The sequence below is a fragment of the Mixophyes fleayi genome, chromosome 6, assembly GCF_038048845.1.
Source record: "Mixophyes fleayi isolate aMixFle1 chromosome 6, aMixFle1.hap1, whole genome shotgun sequence".
Lineage (NCBI taxonomy): Eukaryota > Metazoa > Chordata > Amphibia > Anura > Limnodynastidae > Mixophyes > Mixophyes fleayi.
In genome coordinates, this window is record NC_134407.1 from 139,445,549 (window position 1) to 139,469,411 (window position 23,863).

Genomic DNA, 23,863 nt, shown 5'->3' on the forward strand with positions numbered 1-23,863 from the left:
CTGGTTAACAGACGTCCTTCGCTGTCACACATTCAGCTTATGATCTGTCTGTCCCCTTGCTCAACCTTTAGTTGGGAGATTCACATCCCCTGCTGAACAGACATTATGCATTGCATGGGCACATCCTCCCTGGGATCCGATGCTTTTGCTAGAATCCCATCTCCTAATGCTGTTAGAAAACCCGCAGACTGGAAAAATGAGACAGACGCATCGTGCAGACCTCACATGTGCCGCATCCATCTGTTAAATCATTAAAGTGCCGGCACGGCAGACACAAGAGAAGGGGGGGGGACATATCCATTTCCACTAGGAAACATCAGTTCCTCCTTACTGCTGCTTTCCAGCAGACTAAACGTTCCCAGGGAAATATTTGTTATCCTCCTGAAGATTATAGATATCTACACTTATGGCTGAGAACAGACTCATTTAACTTGTCACCTTCCTGCCGCCAGTTTTTGATCCACTAAAAAAAATGATCACTTCTTTTCCATTTTTCTATTGTTCTTTCCCTATCAGTAAAACTATTATGCAGGTGTAGAATTAGAGATGTGCGAGTAGACAAATTAGTGTAGCCAACATATTCTTCGGTTTTTCAAAGAGTGTAAAGAGAACATATCTATATTTTGGATAAAAAAAATTCAATATTCTGACCAAGTTTAGTGAATGGTATGTTTCTAGAATAGAAAAATCTGGGCAAGTTTTGTGGCAGAACAGGCCGTTTCCTAGAGGAGGAGATTTCCGATACAGTTTTCCAGTTCTGCTTTTGTTTCACAATCCCAAGGAAAGCCTGAAATTCTGCACTGTATTTGTAAAATCACCTTTCGTGGAATTTATAGTTTATAAAGAGGATTGATATTTTTTTGCTGAGTGACTATGTTGGGGTAAGACTGGGAATTTAAAGAAAATTCCAACTGAGAAACATGCAAACTTTTGTGGCCTTATGCAGAATTATGTGAATATTTTCAGATCTAATGTTGGCCATACGTGGGAATCCTCTGCCTTTTCATCCTGATCATATTTTAGCTGGTCCGTTTGGCCCACACCATGGAGCAATGTTGATGCAATTTTGCAGTTTATTTAAATTTCGCCAAATTAGATGACCAGATCACTTTGTTGTGCATGTTTTCTATTGTACTATTTACTTTTACAATAGCTTATTAGACAAACCAAACTTACAAGATAGATTCAGTGACACCAATTCTATGTTAGAGCATGGCAACACAAGCTTTAACATAAGGTACTGTGGGAGAGATGTTCTGGGCCTTATTTCTTATCTTATATCTCTCTCTAGCAGGTCAACCCACATGACTATGTTACCGCGCACACCAGCATTTCATGATTTCAGACAAACCTGGAGGTGCCACCTGTGCCACAACATAGAGCAATCTTAGATATTATTCTGTCTAGGAGGTAAATTTATCAAGCTGTGGGTTTGAAAAAGTGGAGATATTGCTTATAGCAACCAAGCAGATTCTAGCTATCATTTTGTAGAATGTACTAAATAAATGATAACTAGAATCTGATTGGTTGCGATAGGCAACATCTCCACTTTTTAAAACCCACAGCTTGATAAATTTATAGATAGGTGTTCAGGAGGCGATTGTGTCCCTAAAAGGACACCCAGGGTTAAATTGATCAAACTGCGGGTTTGAAAAGTGGAGATGTTGCCTATAGCAAACAATCTGATTCTAGTTATCATATATTTAATGCATTTGACAAAATGATAGCTAGAATTTGATTGGTTGCTATAGACAACAGCTCCACTTTTCAAACCCGCCAGAAACTTACAGCTTGATAAATGTATCCCCCAGTCTCATCAGGAGAGAAAATCACCAGGACACAGAGTGCTGTTCTCATAGATTATATGCTTCACATCTGGGTGCAAAATTTGTATTAAATACATAAATAAATCACCTTTTACCTGTCAAGAGCTAGTTAGACAAATAAAAGAAAGTGTTAGATTAGTTGCTGTGGTTTACTGCAAAATGTGTACCTAAAAGAAATGCTAGTAAATCATCATCATGACCACTAATTTTACAGCAGTGTACAAAGAACTCACATCAGTCCCTGCTCCATTGGAGCTTACAGTCTAAATTCCCTAACACACACACAGCCACAGACTAGGGTAAATTTGATAGCAGCCAATTAACCTACTAGTATGTTTTGGGATTGGGGAAGGAAACCGGAGCACCTGGAGGAAACCCACGCAAACTCGGGGAGAACATACAAACTCCATACGCCATTGTCAGGAATTGAACTCATGACCCCAGGGCTGTAAGGCAGAAGTGCTAACCACTGAGCCACCGTGCTGCCCCAATATGAGTCATTATGTACAACATTTGCTGTATCAGAAGGGCTGGGCATCTGGCCATCCCACATTGCACTGAATAGTTTTTCACATGACGGAAAAGTCTGTGACTGTCGTATGTACGGTGCACACAGAAATTAGAAGGATATAGAAACAATCTTTGATGCTAAGGTAAGAGCAGGATGCACTCTCTGGATCTAAAACACTATTGAAGATAAGCATGGCATTACATTTAAGGGCTTGTCAGAAAACAGAATACCAGGTTCAGCTTCAATAGTGTTTTACATACAGATCGATCAAATGTTTCCTCTGTCTCTTAATTGCTGCTCAATAAAATATCCTATAATAGCTGTTTAAATGAGTTCTATTGAAGAGCTATGAACGGATTGGCTTTCACCTTTAGATTACTATTGCAAATGTAACAAAAGCTATGCCTGGCTTAGCTGAATATACTGTGTGGTTGAGTAAATGCTATGTATAGATTAGAGAAAGTGTAGAAGTTATCCAATCACTCAGATAGATTAATAACATTTTAGTGCTGGTAGACTAATTTTAAACTTTTCCTGGCTGTTGAGAAATGTGTCATTTGCACTAGAATGAATGTTTCCTAAACCATAGGTGGTCCAAGGCACTTGTTCTACATGTTTCTACTTTTGGCGGTAGCGGGTAATTACATAAAGAATTCCTTTTAAAATCTTCATTAGAACACGCACGCTAACCCTAAACGCAAGATCACCCTTGTCTTCTTGTCACTTATTCTACCAAACCATTCCCATCTTGACACGTGTGTACCAAGCCCCTACCCACTGCACTGTGCAGAGGAGAAGGGATCTGGAAGCAGCTCCCACTTCTCCATCTCCATGATCAGAGTGCCAGTGACATCCCAATGACTCACTCACAGGCCCGGCGCTCCCATTAGGCAAGGTTAGGCACTTGCCTAGGGCGCCGGGCTCTGGAGGGCGCCACAGATTAAAAATTTCTTTAAAACTGTGCGGCGACCGCTGACCATACCTTTCACGGCCGCCGCACAGCTTCACATACATCCACAGGGAGGAAGGGGGAGGGACTATTGCTCATCACCACCGCCGCCTCTCTGCTCCATCTCCTCCCCTCCACTCACTGACTGTCGGGCCGTGACATCATCATCATGGCCCGACAGTGTCAGTGAGTGGAGGGGAGCAGACGGAGCAGAGAGGAGACAAGTTAAGGTAAGAAAAGACCGGGGGGGCGCCGATTTTGAAAATGGGGCGGGGGGCACGGGGCTGGGGGCACGAGGCGGGGGGGCGCCGATTTTGAAACTGTGCCTAGGGCGCTAAGGACCCTAGCACCGGCCCTGCTCACTCATGATGCTCTGCACAGACCTCCACAACAGGAATATTACAGGATTTTGGACCCTCCTCCACAGCACGCAGCAGCAGGTTAAGAACTACTGGCACAAGTTATTTGGGAGAACAGGTCATACTTTGTGAGTCTACTTGCAGTCAGAACAAAGTCTTGCCAGTGTAGGGCAGTTCTACAAATTGGGAGAATCAAGATAGTTTTCAGACTGTGCTGCTCTCTCCTACCTATTCTAGCAGCAATGACTAACTGCTGCTGCTGCTGCTGCTTTTCAAGATCCTGGAAATTTAAGACCCTTTTTGGAAATGGGATAGGTACTATTCACCTCATGGAAAGCCAAGCAAGAGTTAACACTCTAGACCTCCAACTAACCACCCAGTCCCAACAAATGAAACCAATAACACTCACAATAAATACGCCTTCTTTCCCTCAACACACCATCATTAAATTACACAGGTCTGCAAAATAAAAAATTTGGACAGCTGTTTTGGTTTAGTTGACTGATTCTTACGGTTTTTTTGGTGCGCTGAATCCAAAACTGACAGCCGTTTTGTCCTGGGACGTCAGGTTTTCGAACAAACGGGTGGTCATCGTTTAAAAAAAATCTCTTAACGAATTTACATGAAGAATATTAACTCATTTGCACAGGTGACGACAAAATTAACACCATACTCAAGTAGATTGCTTGTGAAATCGTCTTTTTATAAGCTCTAAACTTCTTTTTGAGCTTTCCTCTTGTAGGTGGCTTCCGGAAGATCCCTGTACAACATCCAGCAGTAGTCAGCCATCATCGTAACACTCCATTTCCTTTGATACCTTCTTTCCATTTCTTTTATATCTTGATGGAAACGTTCTCCCTGCTCTTCACTCACTGCTCCCAAATTTTCAGGAAAATAGTCAAGGTGTGAGTTGAGAAAATGGACTTTTAAGCTCATGGAGCAACCAAGCTTGTGGAACGCTTTCAACATTGTTTCCACCATTTCCTTGTAATTTGGGTCCTTTTGGTTTCCCAAAAAGTTTTTTATGACCACAGACAGTAAAGGCAACCCACGCTTCTTTTTGAGTTGGAGTCATTGAACTGATGAAGTCTTTGTTGCATATGAGTTTTCTAATATCCGGGCCAACAAAAACACTCTCTTTCAGTTTTGCCTCCGTTAAACCTGGAAACTTGGATCCCAAGTACTTGAAGCATGCGCTATCTTTGGGAAGTGCCTTAACAAATTGCTTCATTAATCCTAATTTTATATGGAGTGGTGGTAATAACACCTTCTCAGGGGGTACCAATGTATCCCTGAGAACATTCTTTTCACCAACAACTAGACTTCTTGGTGGCCAATTTTTTTGCTTCCAGTGATTTTGTCGGTCTCTACTGTCCCATCAACATAGAAAACAAGGGTATTTGGTGTACCCAGCCTGTTGTCCCAGCAGCATACACAATACTTTCAAATCCCCACATACCAACCAGTTTTGGTTTTGATAATCCACTTTCTTGAGTACCAACTCCAAGTTCTCATAACTCTCCTTCAAGTACATATGCTTACATACTTTATGAGTAGCCCAAACTTTATCTTGATCACCAAGTTTTAATTTGAAATAAACTAAATAAACTTTCTTAACAAAATCCGTAATATTCAACTGCTGCTTTTTCACCATGAACTCTCCACATATGAAACAGAAACTGTCAGGCGAATTTACACACATTTTTGGAGGCATTGCACATATTTTGAACCACTCAGACAATAGCAGGATGACGACTGAAATGAAATACAAGATTGTGGAGGAATCAGAGAACAAGTTAATGCATGAAAGAACATGTCCGGGCAGGCCCTAGCAAGAACACTCAACAATGCAGTGATCACCATCAGGACCAATAAAAATGTATTTTCATATTTTTGGGAGCACTGGCAGTGAAAATAAATTTGTTTTTCCATGTTCAGTTTTTTTTCCCCAAGTATGATGAATTTGAAATTTAGCGATTTCCAGCTACCTGTTTGACCAAGGCACATTTCGATTGTGAAAAAACCTGACGTCCCAGGAAAAAATGGTGGTCATTTTCGAATTCAGCGCACCAAAAAACATAAGAATCAGATGAAATTATGAAAACAGCTTTTTGGTTGCAGACTTGTGTTATTAGCCCCGCAATTAATACAGAGAGCCCACAGTATAATATTAGCCCCTACAATATATTGATAACCCCATCAGAGCCACATTACATAACTAGCCCCACATTTCCTAAAAGAACCCCCATATTAAATGAGTAGACCCTGCCTACTGATATATTAAATGAATTGCCCTCATATTACATGAGAAGCCACATACAATTCCCACATTACATTAAAAGTCCAACTACATAAACTTAATACTGTCCCCACACACATAGTACATTAATACTCTTTCCCATACACACACATTATATTAATGCTCTTACCTACATGCACACACTTCATTAATACCCTTCCTCACACACTACATTAATACCCCTCCACACACTTCATTAATATCCTTACCCCACACATACACATACATTAGAGAAATGTGTGAAACAGGAGGGGAAGGATGAAGTTCAGTGTTGAGAAAGGGAGGAAAAAAGAAGGAGGGAAGTGGTGGATCATCACTGAGAAGACGCAGATCAGACCCCTGTTTTGAGTGGTTGTCTGTCTGTCAGCCCAAGCATCCTACCCAAGGTTGACAGAGAGCTGAGCCTATCAGAACTAAGGGCACGACATTTAATAGGGTGACTGGTCCCTTGAAAGGGACCGGTCTCCACAAAGATGGTCTCCTATAGGTCAGGGTCGGCTCCGATAAGGCCTGGGATCACAGACTGGGGAACTGGGTACCCTCAATCCAATGTCAGTAGAACTGTGGTTGCAGGGTGTGCCCTTAAGTTAAGGTGCTGGTGAAGGCCACCTTAACCTCTAAGCTTTTTTATTGTTCTTTTTTATTAATTACAAATTGAAAAACAATAATTGTTAATTTTTTTGCTAAGATACAAGTTCAGGCATTGTGTCACTCACCGGACTGTGAGTGCCATTTCTCCCGTTGTTAGGAACCGTGGCCGTCCGCCATCATGAGGGTCTGCGCATGTGCAGCCCTTATTAAACCTTCAGTACCTGTTGCTTTTAATTGATTGGATGATCAGGCAACCCTCCCTATTTACACCACCTGTGATCATTACCTGGTTGCCTGATCTTGGAGTCTCATTCCCCATGAGCCTCTGAAGGTGTTCCTGTGTTTCCTCGTGTGTTCAGCTCCTGCTGATTCCTGTGTACTGCTATTGTGGTTTCCAGACCACTTCAACTCTCCTGTGTTCATCGTGCCTGCACTCAGCTTATTCCTATCTGCTACTACCACCGGACTCCAGTCCGCTTCAACTCTCCTGTGTTCAGCGTGTCTGCTCTCCGCTGCCTCCGTTACTACTGCAGGTTTCCAGACCACTTCAACTCTCCTGTGTTCATCGTGCCTGCACTCAGCTGATTCCTATCTGCTACTATCACCGGACTCCAGTCCGCCTCAACTCTCCTGTGTTCAGCGTGTCTGCTCTCCGCTGCCTCCGTTACTACTGCAGGGTTCCAGACCGTCTCAACTCTCCTGTGTTCAGCGTGTCAGCTCTCCACTGATTCCTATCTGCGACTGCTGCCGGATTCCAGACCGCCTCTACTCTCCCGTGTTCACCGTGTCTTCTCTCTGCTGCCTCCGCTACTACTGCTGGATACCAGACAGCCTCAACTGTCCCGTGTTCATCATGTTTCCAGTTTCACTTACTACTGCTTCCTGAGTATTGCTTCGTTGATTCTGGATTACCTGCCGTGCGCTGCACCAACCTGATTACCGCTTCCATTCTCCAGTGGTCTCTCCTCCTGCCGGCCTTCAGCCGTTCAGGTATCCCTGCACGTCTCTCTGACAGCCTGCTCTCCTGAACCGCGGTATGCATACTTTCCATTGACTTTGCTTTTGTATTGCATATCCGTCTGGACTGTGTTGTGTTCATCTCCGGAGTTTACTATCCACTGAAGCTATTGTTACCATTGACTTTGTTCTCTATTACCTGGATCGCTATTGTGACTTTGTATACTTAAGCAGCGCTTGTCAGTTATTATTGTATTGTGGATATGATCGTGGGATCAAGTTCTGTGTGCCCGTGTATGCTCTGCATTACATTCATCTCCTCGTGCCCTTCCTCACATATATATAGCAGTGGTACAACTTGCTGACGCAGACCACTGACTCCTGTTTCCCTGTGACACCAGTTTCAAGTATCCTCTCACATAAGCAGTGGTACAACTTGCTATACGCAGACCACTGACTTCCCCGTTACCTACTTGCACCTGGAATCCATTCCTTCACTATAGACAGCGGTACAACTTGCTATACGCAGACCACTGACTCTCCTCACGTTTACTTGTCCATCTGGTACCTCGTGTACATACATCTACTCATTACCAGTGCTGCTAGTCATAGACTTTCCTTGAGCATTCTCTCACCATCTGCTGATTCTCCTGTTCCGTTGTCACCCTGCTACCAGAGAACCATAGTACCAGCTATATTACTCTGGTAAGTCCATCATCTGGTGATTTCCTGGGCAAAGACTCCTAGTGCCCGTGACACATTGGATGAAATGCGTTGGGGCAATTGACAGCTCTACAGTGAATATAGCATCAAGTACTTTACTTCATTGTAAGATATGCTGTTTTAAAATTAACATATTGTAAGTGTAACCTTCAAATCAGTGAATAAAAGAAATTGCTTTTATAGATTTCACAAAGATCTCCCTTTATTTTTCCCTCTTGCTTATATACATGTGAGCGGAAAACTGCAGGGGAGGAGTCCAGGACTGAAATCAAAGAGCCGACATGAGCTGAGAGCAGTAAGCCATCTGACACAGGACACCAGCAAAGAGTCAGCGCAACCATTGGGTGCGCAGCACCATTCATATGGACACGGAATTGACGGCTTAGAAAACCTCTTGAAGGTAATTGGCTAGACACAGGCCCGGCGCTACCATTGGGCAGCGTTAGGCAACTGCCTAGGGCGCCAAGCTCTGGGGGGGCGCTACTGAAATTGTGCACATCTATAAAGCTGTGCGGCGGCCATGGAAGTTAAATTCAGCGACCGTCGCACACCTTTATATTTGTGCACGATTTCATCTGATACATGGCAGGTGTGGGGTGATTGATCGCCGCTCCCCCCCTTCCTAATGATGCACTATACCTCACGCTCCTCTCTTCCATCACTGACTGTCGGGAGTGACGTCATCATCATGTCCCGACAGTCAGTGAGGAGACCGCCAGAGAGGAGCAGAGCAGCAGCATGAATAATACTTCCAGGTAAGTACAGAGTTGTGAGAGGGAGGAGGGGGGGGCACATGGTTATACAAGGGGGGCAATGTGCTGTGGGGAGGGGGGACATATTCAAGCGGGGGGGCAGTTTGCTGCAGGGGGGACATGTTCAAACAGGGGGGGCAGTGTGCTGCAAGGGGGGGGACATGTTCAAGAGGGGGGCAGTGTGCTGCGGGGGGCCAATGCCAAGCAGGGCAGGCGGTGTGCTGTGGGGGGGACATTGTCAAGCAGGGAGGGGACATTGTGCTGCAGGGGGAACAGTGTGATGGGTCATTCTCAAAAGTTTTTTGTTCCCATATCTAACACTTGGATACTTTCCCTCTAGAAATCCTGTGTTTGCCCCTGGATAGCAGTGGAGTTTGGACAGCATTCTTCATGAAACATCACTGCATCCAGACCGCTGGAGGAGGTAAGGCTTATCTTTTTTTTTCTTTTTTTTTTAACAAAGTGGGTATTTGGTGTATGTTGTGGGGGATGGGGGGTTCAAATTGTGCCTAGGACGCCGAGAAACCCTGCACTGGACCTGGCTAGACACTGCTACTGTATACCATACATTCTCTGAATGGACTAAGTGGACTCATGGAATACTAAATGTACATTATTTAGTTAGATCACATCAGCAACAGCTGGTGAGCTTGTGACCTGTCAACAATTAATCTGTATGCACTGCTACTGCATGGACATACGATTAGGATTGTCTATATGCATACTAGCTAATGTTTCGATGTAATTCATACATATTGTATCTTTGTTATTCATTAAAATTTATATATGCATTTGTACTTATAATATCTGGAACCGCATGTTGGGCACTAAATAGTCATTGATTTATCAATTACGCTAGGAGTGTGGTTAATGCCTTATTTGTGCTGCTCACACGGATAAACTACCACTGAGGTTAGTAGCACCGACCGTACATTTATCAATGAGTCCTCCAAAACTAAACATCCGTGCAAGAAGCATACTTGTTGTTAGGGAGGTGTCACAATACTTACCCTTCCATGTTCCCCCGCCGCTCCATCGGACCCGGAAGCCGCACTTCCAGGTTCGGCGGTCACGTGACCGCTACCTAGGGTGGTCACATGATCGCTACCAGGGCGGGGAATTCAAATGGGACACTGCATAAATACATAGCTCTGACACTTGGAGAGTGTCAGAGCAACTTACCAGTTCCTGGCTCCTGATTCCTGTGTCCTCCCTTGTTCCTGCTTCCTGTGTGTTGACTCCCAGTGTACCGACCCGGCTTGTTCACTCTTCTGGATTCTGTTGTCCTCCGTGTACCAACCTGGCTTGTTGACCTTCCTTATTGCCTGTGCTCCTGACCCGGATTGCCTCACGCTCCTTCCTCTATACGTTTATCTGCCTTCCTGTGTACCGACCTGGCTAGCTGACCTCGCTTCTGTTCTGGTGACCCGTGTACCGACCCAGTTTGATTGACTCCGAGACCGCTTCCTGATTCTGTCTGCATTGCCTGCCTGTGTACCGACTCGGCCTGTCCGACTACTCTCATCTTGCTCCTACTCCGCTGTACTACATCTTGGGGCAAACCTAAAGACCGCAACCTGCGGCTCCTGGCAGCAAAGCCCATCCCGCCTTGCGGCAGTTCTTGGTGAATACCGGGAAGATCGTTAGACTCCGCACCTCAGGTAAGCCAGCATTAATCAAGATTAGTAGTGAATCCAGTAAATCCGTTACAGTTTGCTCTGACTATGGATCCAGCGGCTAAAGATCTACTGGAGCATTTAGTGTATAGAATGGACAAACTGGAGGCGAACCAAGAGCAACTTTTAAAATTCCTCCAGAGCCTATCTACTCAGCTGGATGTTGTTCAGAACACCTTAGTGGCCACCTGACCTCCTGCACCTGTGATTGCGGCTTCGGACCCCTCCTCCTCCGCAGCAGCTTTTTCCTCCCAATTGCGGATGCCTAATCCGCCTAAGTTCGATGGAGACCCTAAACTTTGCAGAGGATTTTTGAACCAATGCGCCATCCACTTTGAACTGTTGCCGGGGAATTTTCCTTCTGAAAAGGCTAAGGTGGCTTATGTGATATCACTGCTCTCTGGTCAAGCCTTAGCGTGGGCATCCCCATTATGGGAGCGGAATGATCCTATCCTGCATAATTTCTACACCTTTTTGTCCAAATTTAGAAAGATTTTTGACGAGCCCGGAAGGGTCTCCAATGCCGCTGCTGGGTTATTGCGTCTCCGCCAAGGAAACCAGTCTGTGGGTCAGTATGCGGTCCACTTCAGAACTATGGCCTTGGAACTCCGCTGGAACGATAAGGCTCTTGTAGCTACATTCTGGCAGGGTCTTTCGGATCGGATTAAAGATGAGCTGGTGTCTCAGGAACTCCCTGCATCTTTGGACGATCTCATCTCCCTCTGCGTTAAGATTGACTTACGTTTCAAGGAGCGTAGTTCTGAGAAGGAACAGTCTCGACACAGTATGATCCGTCTAGCTCCCAACTTCCAAACACCTGTTCTTCCGCCCGAGGAACCGATGCAATTGGGAAGGACCCGCCTATCGGCCAAAGAGAGAGAGAGAGAGAAGATTCCGAAACAAGTTATGTTTATATTGTGGAGAGAGCGGGCATCTTCTGAACTCTTGTCCCAAACATCCGGGGAACGACAGGGCCTAACGTGTTCAGGAACTGTGTCGTTAGGCCTCCTTCTTTCATCTCCCTTAGTTCCTTATTGTAATGATTGTGTCACTATTCCCATTTCTTTACAGTCTGGACAATATACCTTTTCTCTGTCCGCACTCCTTGACTCCAGAGCGGCTGGGAATTTCATTTCGGCTGCCTTGGTAAAGCAATTCTCTATCTCCACGCAAGCTCTAGAACAACCTATCTCCCTATTAGCCATCGATGGTGGAAGAATCCCTGAAGGATCTATCTTTTTACGCACCACTCCTCTTCATCTTCAGATTGGAGTCCTACATCAGGAGAGTATCTCCTTCTTCGTCATCCATAAAACTACCAATCCAGTTATCCTTGGGCTTCCGTGGCTCCATCTCCATTCTCCTAACGTGGATTGGCAGTCCGGCCATATCTTATCCTGGGGACAACATTGCTTTAATCATTGTCTATCGAAGGTAGTTCCCAAGGAGGATCCCAAATGCCACAGGAGGTTACCCTTGGCACTTCTTCCTGAACCCTACCAAACCTTTTCTGATGTCTTTTGTGAACAGGAGGCCACAAAACTCCCTCCACATAGAATTTGGGACTGTAATATAGATCTCATTCCCGGTAAACCAGTACCCCGAAGCAGAGTGTATCCACTTTTCATTCCCGAATCCAAGGCCATGGAGGATTATGTCCAAGACAATCTCAGAAAAGGCTTTATCCAGAAATCCTCTTCTCCTGCTGGGGCAGGCTTTTTCTTCGTAAAGAAGAAGGACGGGGGCCTCCACCCTTGTATTGACTATCGAGGCCTTAATGCCATCACCGTAAAAAATCAGTACCCCTTACCACTAATCTCAGAATTATTTGATCGGATAAAGGGGGCTACCATCTTTTCTAAATTGGACCTCAGAGGAGCCTATAACCTGGTGCGCATTAAGGAGGGGGATGAGTGGAAGACAGCCTTCAACACCCGGGACGGTCACTTTGAATACTTGGTCATGCCTTTTGGGTTATGCAATGCCCCGGCTGTTTTTCAAGGCTTCATGAATGAAATCTTTCAAGACCTATTATACCAATGTGTGATCATCTACTTGGATGATATCCTCATCTTCTCCCAAAACTTAGTATCACATCGCAAACATGTCTTGGAGGTTCTGTCCCGTATTAGGAAGAATCATCTATATTGTAAATTAGAGAAGTGCATCTTTGAACAAAAGCAAGTTCCCTTCTTAGGTTATATCATCTCTGGCACTGGATTGCAAATGGATCCTACCAAGTTAAAAGCCATACTAGATTGGCCTCAACCCTCGGGCTTTAAGGCTACACAACGGTTCCTGGGATTCTCCAATTACTACCGCCAGTTCATTAAAGGATACTCTACTTTGGTGGCACCCATCACTGCCTTAACCCGTAAGTCTGCGAATGCCAAAATATGGTCTGGAGAAGCCACCCAAGCCTTTGCTACCTTAAAATCCTTCTTTTCCTCAGCACCCATCCTCCAGAAACCTGACTGTTCTCGCCCGTTCATTCTAGAGGTGGACGTATCCTCCGTAGGTACAGGAGCAGTTCTCTCTCAACGAGACGCTACCAGTAAACTACGTCCATGCGGATTCTTTTTCCGTCGCCTTCTACCTGCTGAAAAGAACTACGGTATCCGTGATAAGGAGCTCCTGGCCAACAAATTGGCTCTTTTTAATGGAGGCATCTTCTAGAGGGAGCCCAGTTCCCCATCACCATCTATACTGATCACAAGAACTTGCTATATCTACGTACTTCCTGCTGCCTAAATACTCGACAAGCAACATGGTGCTTATTTTTCTCCCGATTTGACTTCAACATTTCCTTCCTATCTGGATCTAAAAATATCAAGGCAGATGCTCTATCTCGCTCATTTGATCCTGCTGACTCGGAACCCTTGGAGGAGAATAAATTTATTCTGGACCCTAGTCGAATATTGGCAGCAACTCATATAAAAAAAAGCTGTCCTCCAGGCAAGACCTTCATTTCTGCACCTCTTCGCATCAAACTCCTACGATGGGCTCATCATTCCCTCTTCTCGGGTCATGCTGGCATTCGCAAGACTTGGGCCCTGTTATCTCAAAACTACTGGTGGCCTTCCATACGGGAAGATGTAAGGAGGTTTGTGTCTTCGTGTTCCATATGTGCCCAACACAAGACCCCAGGAGAAGACCTTATGGTCATTTACTTCCATTACCAGTTTCTGAATACCCATGGTCACAAATCTCCATGGATTTTATCACCGACCTACCCCCATCCAAGTCGTGTACTGTGGTCCTAGTGGTCACAGACCGCTTTTCCAAAACTGCCCACTTCATTCCACTGAAAGGTCTTCCATCTTCCTCCTCGTTGGCTGATATTTTCATCAAAGAGATATTCCGCCTTCATGGTTGTCCTCATCACATTGTCTCCGATCGAAGATCTCAGTTTATATCCAAATTCTGGAGATCAAGCTTGATTTTTCCTCTGCATATCACCCCCAGTCTAATGGCCTCACAGAGAGAACCAACAAGGAGTTGGAGAAATTCTTAAGAATATTCATTTCTGCCAATCAAGACAACTGGGTGGACCTCCTTCCATGGGCTGAGTTCGCCCATAATAACCATTTCCATGAGGCTCTCTCTAATTCTCCTTTTTTCGTTCTCTATGGTTGTCATCCTAGATTACCCACCTTTTCCCAAATTACTGCTTCTGAAGTCCCAGCGGTGGACTTATTATTTCGTAACTTCGCACATATCTGGGAACAAACCAAATCAAGTCTCAGAAAAGCCATCTCTCGTTCTAAGGAGGCCTATGATAAAAAGAGAGGAGCCGGCCCTAATTTCTCCATCGGGGATAAAGTTTGGCTATCTACACTGAACATTCGGTTAAAGGTTCCCAGCAAGAAATTCGCCCCCAGGTTCATTGGTCCATTTTCCATCTCAGAGATCATCAATCCAGTAGCTTTCAGATTAAGTTTACCACGTTCTCTATGTATCCCAGATGTTTTTCATGTGTCATTGCTGAAACCAGTGGTTACGAACAAGTTTTCCACCCCTCCTAGGGCTCCTCCTCCTGTTATTATTCAGAATCAGGGTGAATATGAAGTAAAACAAATCCTGGACTCCCGTAAAAACAGAGGTGGCGTACAATTCCTAGTAGACTGGAAAGGTTACGGTCCCGAGGAACGCTCCTGGGTAAGAGCAGTCGACCTTCATGCCCACCGTCTACTCAAACGCTTTCATAAAAAATTTCCCTGTAAACCTGTATAGGTGTTTGGAGTCCACCTTTAAGGTAGGGGGTACTGTCACAATACTTACCCTTCCACGTTCCCCCGCCGCTCCGTCGGACCCGGAAGCCGCACTTCCGGGTTCGGCGGTCACGTGACCGCTACCTAGAGCGGTCACATGATCGCTACCAGGGCAGGGAATTCAAATGGGACACTGCATAAATACATAGCTCTGACACTCTGAGCAGATTTCAGGGAATTGAATCTGCCTCTAATTGTCCAAAGTGTGGAAATTACCTTTTGGCATCTTGTTTGGTAGTGACCTGGAATCAAAACCTTTTGGACTAAAATCATTAGATGCGTTAGTAATACAGGAGTGACAATACCCTTATATTCTCTATCTACATGTATCTTTGATTTTAAATTATAGTATACGATTATTGGTGTGACTCAACAATATGTAATAAATTTATTTGTTAGCCAAAGTTTGTATAGCCAGACAATACTTAGCTCCTGCTAGCCCAAAAATACAAGATTGGATTAAATTGGTAAATAAAACAGTAGGGCACGGAAGACTTGTATATACAAGCAAAAATTACATATTAAAATTTGACAGTGTCGGGAGCAATATGGAAACAATGGTACAACAAGCTTTACCTCTCCTGTACCTTTAGCCTGAATTAACACAATCTGGTCCACAACCCAGAAGAAACAACCAAATAGTAATCAAAGTATTTATTATATGGTGGTGCTACCATACACACAAAATGAGATGTAAAAGATCTAACACAAATATGGTGCAATAAAACTAACACAGAGATGCTCAAAAAAATAAATAAGGAAAAAAGGGAGATATTAGCGTTACAGTCCTCCTTAGGTATGGTGCTTCTTATTGATTTACTGATCTCTCTTGAGGGCCACACCAGTGACAATAAGTCTCGAAGATATGAAATAAATGAGAAAAACAAGATATTATAGTGTAGTAAATCTGGACCAAAATGAATCACCAGAGTGCCCTCATACGTGACATGCAATTTAACACATCATGTGCACCCAGTGTAGAGGAAAACTGAATATTCACTAACGGTAAATGACACCAGCACTCCACAACGTTCCCTGCGTGATTGCATTTACAAAAGTAAGTGAAGTTCAAAAGGTATTAGACGTATTTTTCATCTCTTGGTCTTATCCTGAACAATAGATAACAGTCCTCTATCATATGAAGCAGTTGTGAAATGAATAAAATGAAAACCATGTTGCGTGTTACCTTCTATCTAATGATAATAAAAAATTGCTGACTACAGAAACACATTTAAAATGTTAAACACAAGCATTCACATATATGCAGTTGAATTCAGACATAGATAATCCTCAGGACATGGATATGGATTTCTTCCTCCAGAATTACAGCAGAGTCAATCCCATCATGAACATCAGGACCCAGGTCTTTTAGTCTACATCTCCGTGTAGATGGTAGAAGACTGTGGGATTCCTAGCAAGTCCACCCTACCTACGCGTTTCGACATGATATAAGTTTTTCTCAAGACATAATTATATCAAGTAAGGGCAGATACAGAGATCAACTATTTGGAGATCAAGAAAAGTGATACTGCAGTTGTCCATAAATATCAAATAACAACAGATACAAAGACTTACATACAAGAGAAGTGGTACTGTGAATTTGGTATAAAAACTATGACACTGTGAGAGTTAAAAATTCAAAGAACAAATCTTTAAAACCCAAGATCTGGGTTAGGAGCTATGCAGAAGTAAAACGTGCTGTTAATGTCCCTGATCTGGAACTGAAGATTTTTGCTATATGTACCCCCACACAATAAAAGGATGTCAACCACTGCAAAACAACATTATAGAATAAGGACACCTCCAAATATTGTCGATGTATTATAAATGGTCTAAATGTTTTTGTGTGTTTTATGCACATGATGGAAGCTAAAAGATTATAGGGGTTTAAAAATGGTCATGTAAAAGCTAAAGCTTTTACCATCATAACATTTCATCCAACGCTCTTTCAGGACACAGGAGACTTACTTCACAGTGCTCAGAAAATGATTTTTATTTTTTTAAGCAAAATCTATCTCTTGACATCTTCGCCAGAGAAAAAAAACGGCTCCCATCATAGCGAAAGGGTTTAGTCGTATTAACATCTGTGTTTTAAATCATTGTGAATATGTTAAGCTGACAGTAATTCTCTGAGGAGTGCTGATCATTAATTCTCTATGCATAAAATTAAAACTTGAAACACATTTTTAAACCCATTTCTAATCATCCCAGAAAACTTTCCCTGCGTAGCAAACTATTGTTCCGGTGTAATGTATTTTGGGAGAAGAATGTTCAGGCTATTAAAAGTCTCTCAATCCCCCCTGCCTCTCGTGCTTTTTTAATTTAAAGCATTAAGTGTAATACAGATTTTTTTTTTTTCTTCGCAGGAACATTGTTCCACATAATAGAAGGAGCAGGATGTGTTTTAGCCTTAAATGGGTCTTGAGTTTTTGCACTGCATTAACTCTTTAGTTTTTGTAGACTACAAATCTCTGGGGCAAACACAGGATTTTAAAGAGAAGATTCCTGATGGAAAAGGTACGGTAGAATATGAACGACCAAGGAGATTCAAGATATTTGTGGCTATCATGCCACATCTGAAATAGGATATACATGCACAAGTATGGTATTTATGAATACTGCCCTAGTATAGTCTACAGATCTCAGTATAGAGTAACATGAGCTTTGAATCAGGGCCGTTCCTCCCATGAGGTGAGACAAGAACTTTGTTTGAAACTGGCCCAACCTAGAAACTATAGTTATAGCTGCTTTGTCTATTGCAAATATTGTACCTAAATTAATGAATGAACACTTTATAGTTTGTGTTGTCTATTAAAAAAAGAAAGAATTACTTGGCACCAAGTTGCAGTAAAAAGATAAATTAACTATCTGGATACATTAAAAGAATATTTTTCTTATTCATGTAATTTATTCAGTAGAAACACTTGAAAAATAGGATTTAAATAAAGCGCAGCACTTGCCGGCTCAACAATACAGATGATATAAAATCTCAGGGCAGTCTATTATCACTTCCTTTCACTGCTGGTTTTACAACAATTTATATGTAGGTAAAAAATTACATTAAAATTTGCTGTGATGCAAGGGATGGAAAAGACATACAGTTTTAGGGGCATATTTATCAAAGAGCTAAGAGCCCTATTACTGTCAAAAATGTGTGTTTTCAGCAGCTATAGGGCTCGTTATTGCTTTGTCCATTTCACCAAAAAGGTTAATGCTGATGAAGATTTCCCCATGTCATTGTGGAAGTCTGTTTAACAAGTTGTGTTGCCATCCCAGAAGAGACCAAAATCATTAAAAATAAAAGTGCTAAAAAAAAAATAATGCTCAAATCTGGGCTTTCAGTTCCAAATACAAGTGACACAACTAAGGAAACAGGCCTGTCAAAGAGCTATGTTAACTCTCAGGGGTAAATTTGTCAAGCTGCAGGTTTGAAAAAGTGAGATGTTGCCTATAGCAACCAATCAGATACTAGTTATCATTTATTTAGTACATTCTACAAATTGACAACTAGAATCTGATTGGTTGCTATAGGCAACATCTCTATTTTTCAAACCAGCAGCTTGATAAATTTACCTCTCAGTTTTGGTGATTTTTTTATATTCATATTCATTTGATCAATTCCAATAAGAGAAATGTTAAAGACTTTTTTTTAAAAAAACTACTGCTCATCGTCAGGATCTGGGACATGTTGATGAATATGCCCCTTAGCATAACATTCTCTATTAAATATATCAATAGCAGTCATGACTTTTTGGAACAAAGGATATTCTTTACTGTTGACTGTGAGTTCATAGGTGACAATAGCCCACTAAGCACTTTTTACCTTTGCCATCTGGATGGACCAATATGCCATATGTAGCCCTTACCCTCATGTATGAAACTCCTATTGTCCTGTAGAGTGTAAGCCTTCGAGCAGGGCCTTCTTACCTCTCTGTATTACCCAATCATGGTTTGTAGCTTCTTAGTAGTTATTGTGTGATCATCATGTGTGATCACCAGACAATAACACTGTAAACTACAGATATCATTAAGATCAAAAGGGATGGTGCGTGGCCTGGACAAGCATGGAGTAGCACTTATTGCTACATGTTCTCCAGCCCATATATCCTGTAAATCTCCTGCAAGGTGACTAAAGTGACTGTTTGGACACAGAACCGGGTTCCTGACATGCTGCTGATAAAGAGGACCTGCAGTGATATTGATCTTCGTGCAGGAAAGAGTCGTGCATTGCTTCCATGGGGGTGCTGCATATGTGGAGGTGGTTTGAGTCGAGAGGCCAGGATGCTGCAAGTGAGCAGCATGATCGCTGCTTAACTCCCCTGTATACTTGGAAGGACTTACCATTACCTGTATCGGAGGTTCTCCAGCTTGGTCCTGTGGGCTGCGTGTACAATCGGGGCTGTTGATCCTCTCCTTTTTCTCACCACTCCTCGCTCCGGGGTGCCATACTGCCCAGACCTGAGGTACTCTACGCTGAAGTTCAGTGACAGAGGGGAATCTTTTTATGCTTTGCAGCATTGCATACCAGCCTGTGTACAATCGATTACTCCAGATATCTTTCACACATCCTTTACCATCTGATAAACGGCCTAATTTCATTCTGGATTCATCTGCACTTCAGTGGAGGGTGACGGCGCTTGGCTGAAAATTGACTGGTTTTGTGTAGAAAAAACTGACTGTGCTACCAGCATTATAACTTCTGATACAGAAATACTTGTTTGTAAGTGGCCTGGGGGCTAGGCCATATACAAGTCTGTGGGATAAACTTCATTTTACCTACCTCCCAAGATCATGGGAAAGCATAGCCAATCTGCTGCGGTGGGAAAGCTGGAGCGCTTTGCTTGCTCCTCCACTACTGTTCCTGGCCCAGGCGATGCACCGCATCCCGCTCCTCCGCCTTTATCTGGTCCACCAGCTGACCCAGAGCAGCAGGTGCTACAGGCCATTGGTACATCTGAAAACGAGTGACGGAAAAAATTGGAGAGGTGCAGGTTGATCTTTCTCTTCTCTAGCGTCTAGGTTTCTCTTTAGAAAAACTTCAGGTGGATTTATTAGGGAGGTTTGTCCTAATGAAAGCTGTCATCAATTGGGTTTCAGTGCTTCTCCTTGTAGTATATATACCTCCACCAGCATTGTTTCCGGAGGTCCCCATCATATGTATAGGGGATTTTAATAATGTGATGAATAAAGCTGTGGACAGATGGTGGGAGCAAAATGCTGTAGTCAATCGATCTGCATCGGCCTTCTCCGCCTTGATAGATGAGCTGGGCTTGGTAGATGTCTGGCGCCTGAGGCATCCAGAAGATGTTCAATTCTCCTGTTTCTTCACATCATATAATGCATTCTCAAGAATGGATCTAGCTTTGTTGTCACATTCTCTGGTGCCGCCGGTACGTGGAGTAGAATATAGAGCCAGGGGGATTTCTGACCACTCGCCTCTTCTCCTATCTATTGACTGTTGTCACCAGAGGTCAGTCCTTCTGGAAACTGAACCCCTTTTGGCTCCTCCTGACGGGTACAGTGGCAACATTGGTGACGCAGTGGGAGGGATGTTTTGCTGATAACTTCGAGGCAGCATGGCCCCCGATAGTTTGGGATGCCTGTAAGGCTTTTATGAGGGGGACATTAATCACCAGTGTGGCAGAAATAAAAAAGTCGTCTAGATACAAGGAAAAGAAATTGGCGGAAATATGCAAACTATGAGAAGTACAATATATACATGATAGAACTGAGGCTACAAGACGAGCTTGGCAGTTAACCAAGCTCGGGAATGGGTTGATTACATCTTTGATAAATCTAAATGTAGACTTATTTCTTCAAAACATGTTCAATATGCTCAGGGTGGCAGAAATGGTAGTTTTTTGGCATATCTGGCGAGGGTGGAGAAGGCTGATGCGGCTTTTTGATGATAGTGGAGTTAAAAGGTTTCTGATGCCTGATATTGTTGAGGTTTTTTATAAATATTTTGCTAACACATATAAGTCACAGGTCCAGTATGATTTAGCTCCCTTATAGGCATATCTAGATGTTATCACTCTCCCCGTGCTCTTCACTGATAGTAGGGAGTATCCCGATTCACCTTTCACCCTAAAATAAATTGACATAGCTATCATGTCGTTCCCCAATGGCAGGGCGCCTGGAGTGACGATATACCTATTGAATTGTATAAAAAAAAACATTGGCCCTTTTATGTATCTAAGTTGTTGGACACATTCAGCGAGCTTTGCGAGGCCGGCACCCTCTCCCCTTCCATGGCAGAAGCAATAGTGTTTCCTAAATCAGGGAAAGACCCATTATACCCAGAGTCTTATCGATTTCACTTTTGACGGGTGATGTAAAGATTTTGGCTAAACTGCTGTCTCTGAGGTTGAAAAGGGTGGTATTGGAACTGGCTCATCCTGTTCAAATGGGATTCATAAAAGAGTTTACGTCTATTAAGCTTAGGAGGCTGTACACCCTCCTACAGGTCCGTTTTCCTCCTCCAGAGACCGAAGTTGTGGTGTCCTTGGACGCGGCCAAGGCATTTGACTCGTGGAGTGGCCATACCTGTGGGAGGTGTTTTCTCGCTTTGGGTTGAGCTCGAAATTTGTAAATTGGATTAAGCTCTTGTATTCTCATCCAGTAGCACAGGTATGTGTTAATGGTTATCTTTCTCAGCCATTCCAATTGGAGCGGGGCACTAGACAGGGATGTTCACTGTCCCTGGCTCTGTTTGCGCTAGCAATTGAGCCTTTGACTTGCTTGATTCGTCATGACAAACAAATTAAAGAACTTAAATCAGCGCATAGGGAGGACAAGATGGTGTTCTACGCTGATGACATGCTGCTGTTGATTTCAGACCACTATACCTCACTAGGAAATCTTCTGCTGGTGGTTGATGGTTTTGGGTCTTTTAAATTAAAATTAATTAAAAATTAATTAGGATAAATCCAGCGTGTTCCCACTGGGTTTGGAATATCCCTCCATAAAAAGATCTTCAATTAAAATGGGCACCGAAATTCAAGTATTTGGGAATATGGATTACTAATACCCCCTCAGAATATGTAGAATTAAACTTGCAACCTCAAATTGAATATCTTAAATTGAAAACTCACGTTTGGAGGAAGATCCCGCTTTCTGTTTCTGGCAGGATAAACTTAATTAAGATGGTGGTGCAGCCAAAGTTTTTTTTATATACTTCTGCAGTCCCCCATTTTTATCCCAACCTCCATTTTCCATAGCATTGATCGATATTTGATCTCTCTGGTCTGGGGAGGGGGAGGGCTAAGGTTAAGCTCAACTCGCTTTGCAGGTCCAGGTCTTCTGGTGGCCTTGCGCTTCCTAACTTGAAATTGTATTATATTGCCTCTCAATTGGCCCATTTTAAGGCATGAGTTTCTGATCCTGATTATCATGATCTGCATTGGGAGTTAGTACGACAGTTCAATGTCAACTATACACCTTTACAATCACTATTGTCTGGGTGGCTTGGCTCACAGGCTCTCCCGTGTTCTGATCCGAGCAATTGAGATCTGAGCAGTTAGTAATAAAATGGTGAGATACAATGATACTGACCCATGTACACCTATTTGGGGGTCAAATAAATTAAAAGAGTTAGACACAGTGGAGGGGTCCAAGCAGTGGTCCCGGTTTGGTGCAATGGCTCTAGGTCAATTGTATGATACGAATGGGCTCAAATCTTTTGAACATTTATCTAAGGAATTCTCCATGCCCAGAACAATGTTTTTCTGCTACCTCCAATTCAAGGGGGAGCCGTTGGTGATTGCTATAGCCCCACTGAGGAAGCAACTACAGGCCCTTGGTCATAGGGGTTTGATTTTGCCTATGTACTCATATCTCCTACATGAATCCACAGTAGATTATTTAAACGATCTGAGAACCAATGGGAAATGGATATTTTGTCCTTTAACAGATAATAGATCTTTTGTCCTCTAACAGATAAGGACTGGGGGATGGTTCTGGATAGCACTAGCGGTTATACAGCATCATTGAAGTTCCAACAAATACAGGTTTTCATTTTATTCAGGGCTTACTTGACCCCTAGTAGATTGCCAACATTCCGCCCAGATAATTCCCCTAATTGTTCGAAATGCAATTCAGAGTATGGGAATTTTTGGCACCTTCTGTGGGAGTGCCCTTATATAGAAACCTTCTGGCGAAGGGTTATACGTTGCATTCAGAAAACCGGAATTGAGGTGTCCCTGTCTCTTTGGGCTCCGCCTAAAGGGCAAGGTTAATAAGCTGACAAAACTTTATATTTGTCAGCTGCTTATGGTGGCTAAGGTTAGCATAGCGAGGATGTGGTTGTCCCCTACGAGTCCCACAATTACAAACTGGAAAGCACTGGTCAACACCACTATAGGGCATGAGAGATTTGTGTATACTAGTAAAAAGGCCTTGGAAAAATTTGAGGGTATATGTTACAGGTAGTTTGAGTCTCCTTTTTCACTTGTGTCTCTGAGTCAATGTGTCCCAAACGTATGAGTCTTTGGTTCCCCTGATTCTTATGATAAAGGTTAGATTCTAAATGTCAAATTTTGTATCTGGATGTTATTCATGCATGGGCATATATGGCCTTGGTTCCTAAACAAGGTTAGCACATATGTTGTAACTCTAGGCTGTTGATATATTGGTAATTTTCCTAACTCTGATGGTGTTATATTTGCGATTGTTTCTCTTTTTCTTTGTTTCTTATTTTGTTTGGTATGTTTGTACCTTGAAATACCAATAAAAAAAATACTGGATGTAAAAAAAAAAAAAAAAAAAGGTCCAGGGATGGGGAGGATGCAAAGTGAAGCTAAAACATTAAAGTTTTGAGCTACAGTTCAACTTAAAAAAAAAAATTGAACTTTAAAAAACAGGATTTCAATAAACTCCAGGGGTATCTTCATTTGAAAGAGGGGACTCCCGATTCATTTTTTATGTAACCACTTAATATTTTTATTAGTA

The 23,863-nt window shown here is 43.0% G+C and overlaps 1 long non-coding RNA gene across 1 annotated transcript; it reads left to right on the top strand.

The window, feature by feature from the left end:
• The first annotated feature begins 8,425 nt into the window (after window positions 1–8,425).
• LOC142160406 (uncharacterized) lies at window positions 8,426–17,430 on the top strand. Its single transcript, XR_012693206.1, has 3 exons — window positions 8,426–8,615; window positions 9,308–9,391; window positions 17,281–17,430. It is a non-coding gene; the product is annotated as an uncharacterized LOC142160406 (long non-coding RNA).
• Window positions 17,431–23,863: the final 6,433 nt, after the last annotated feature.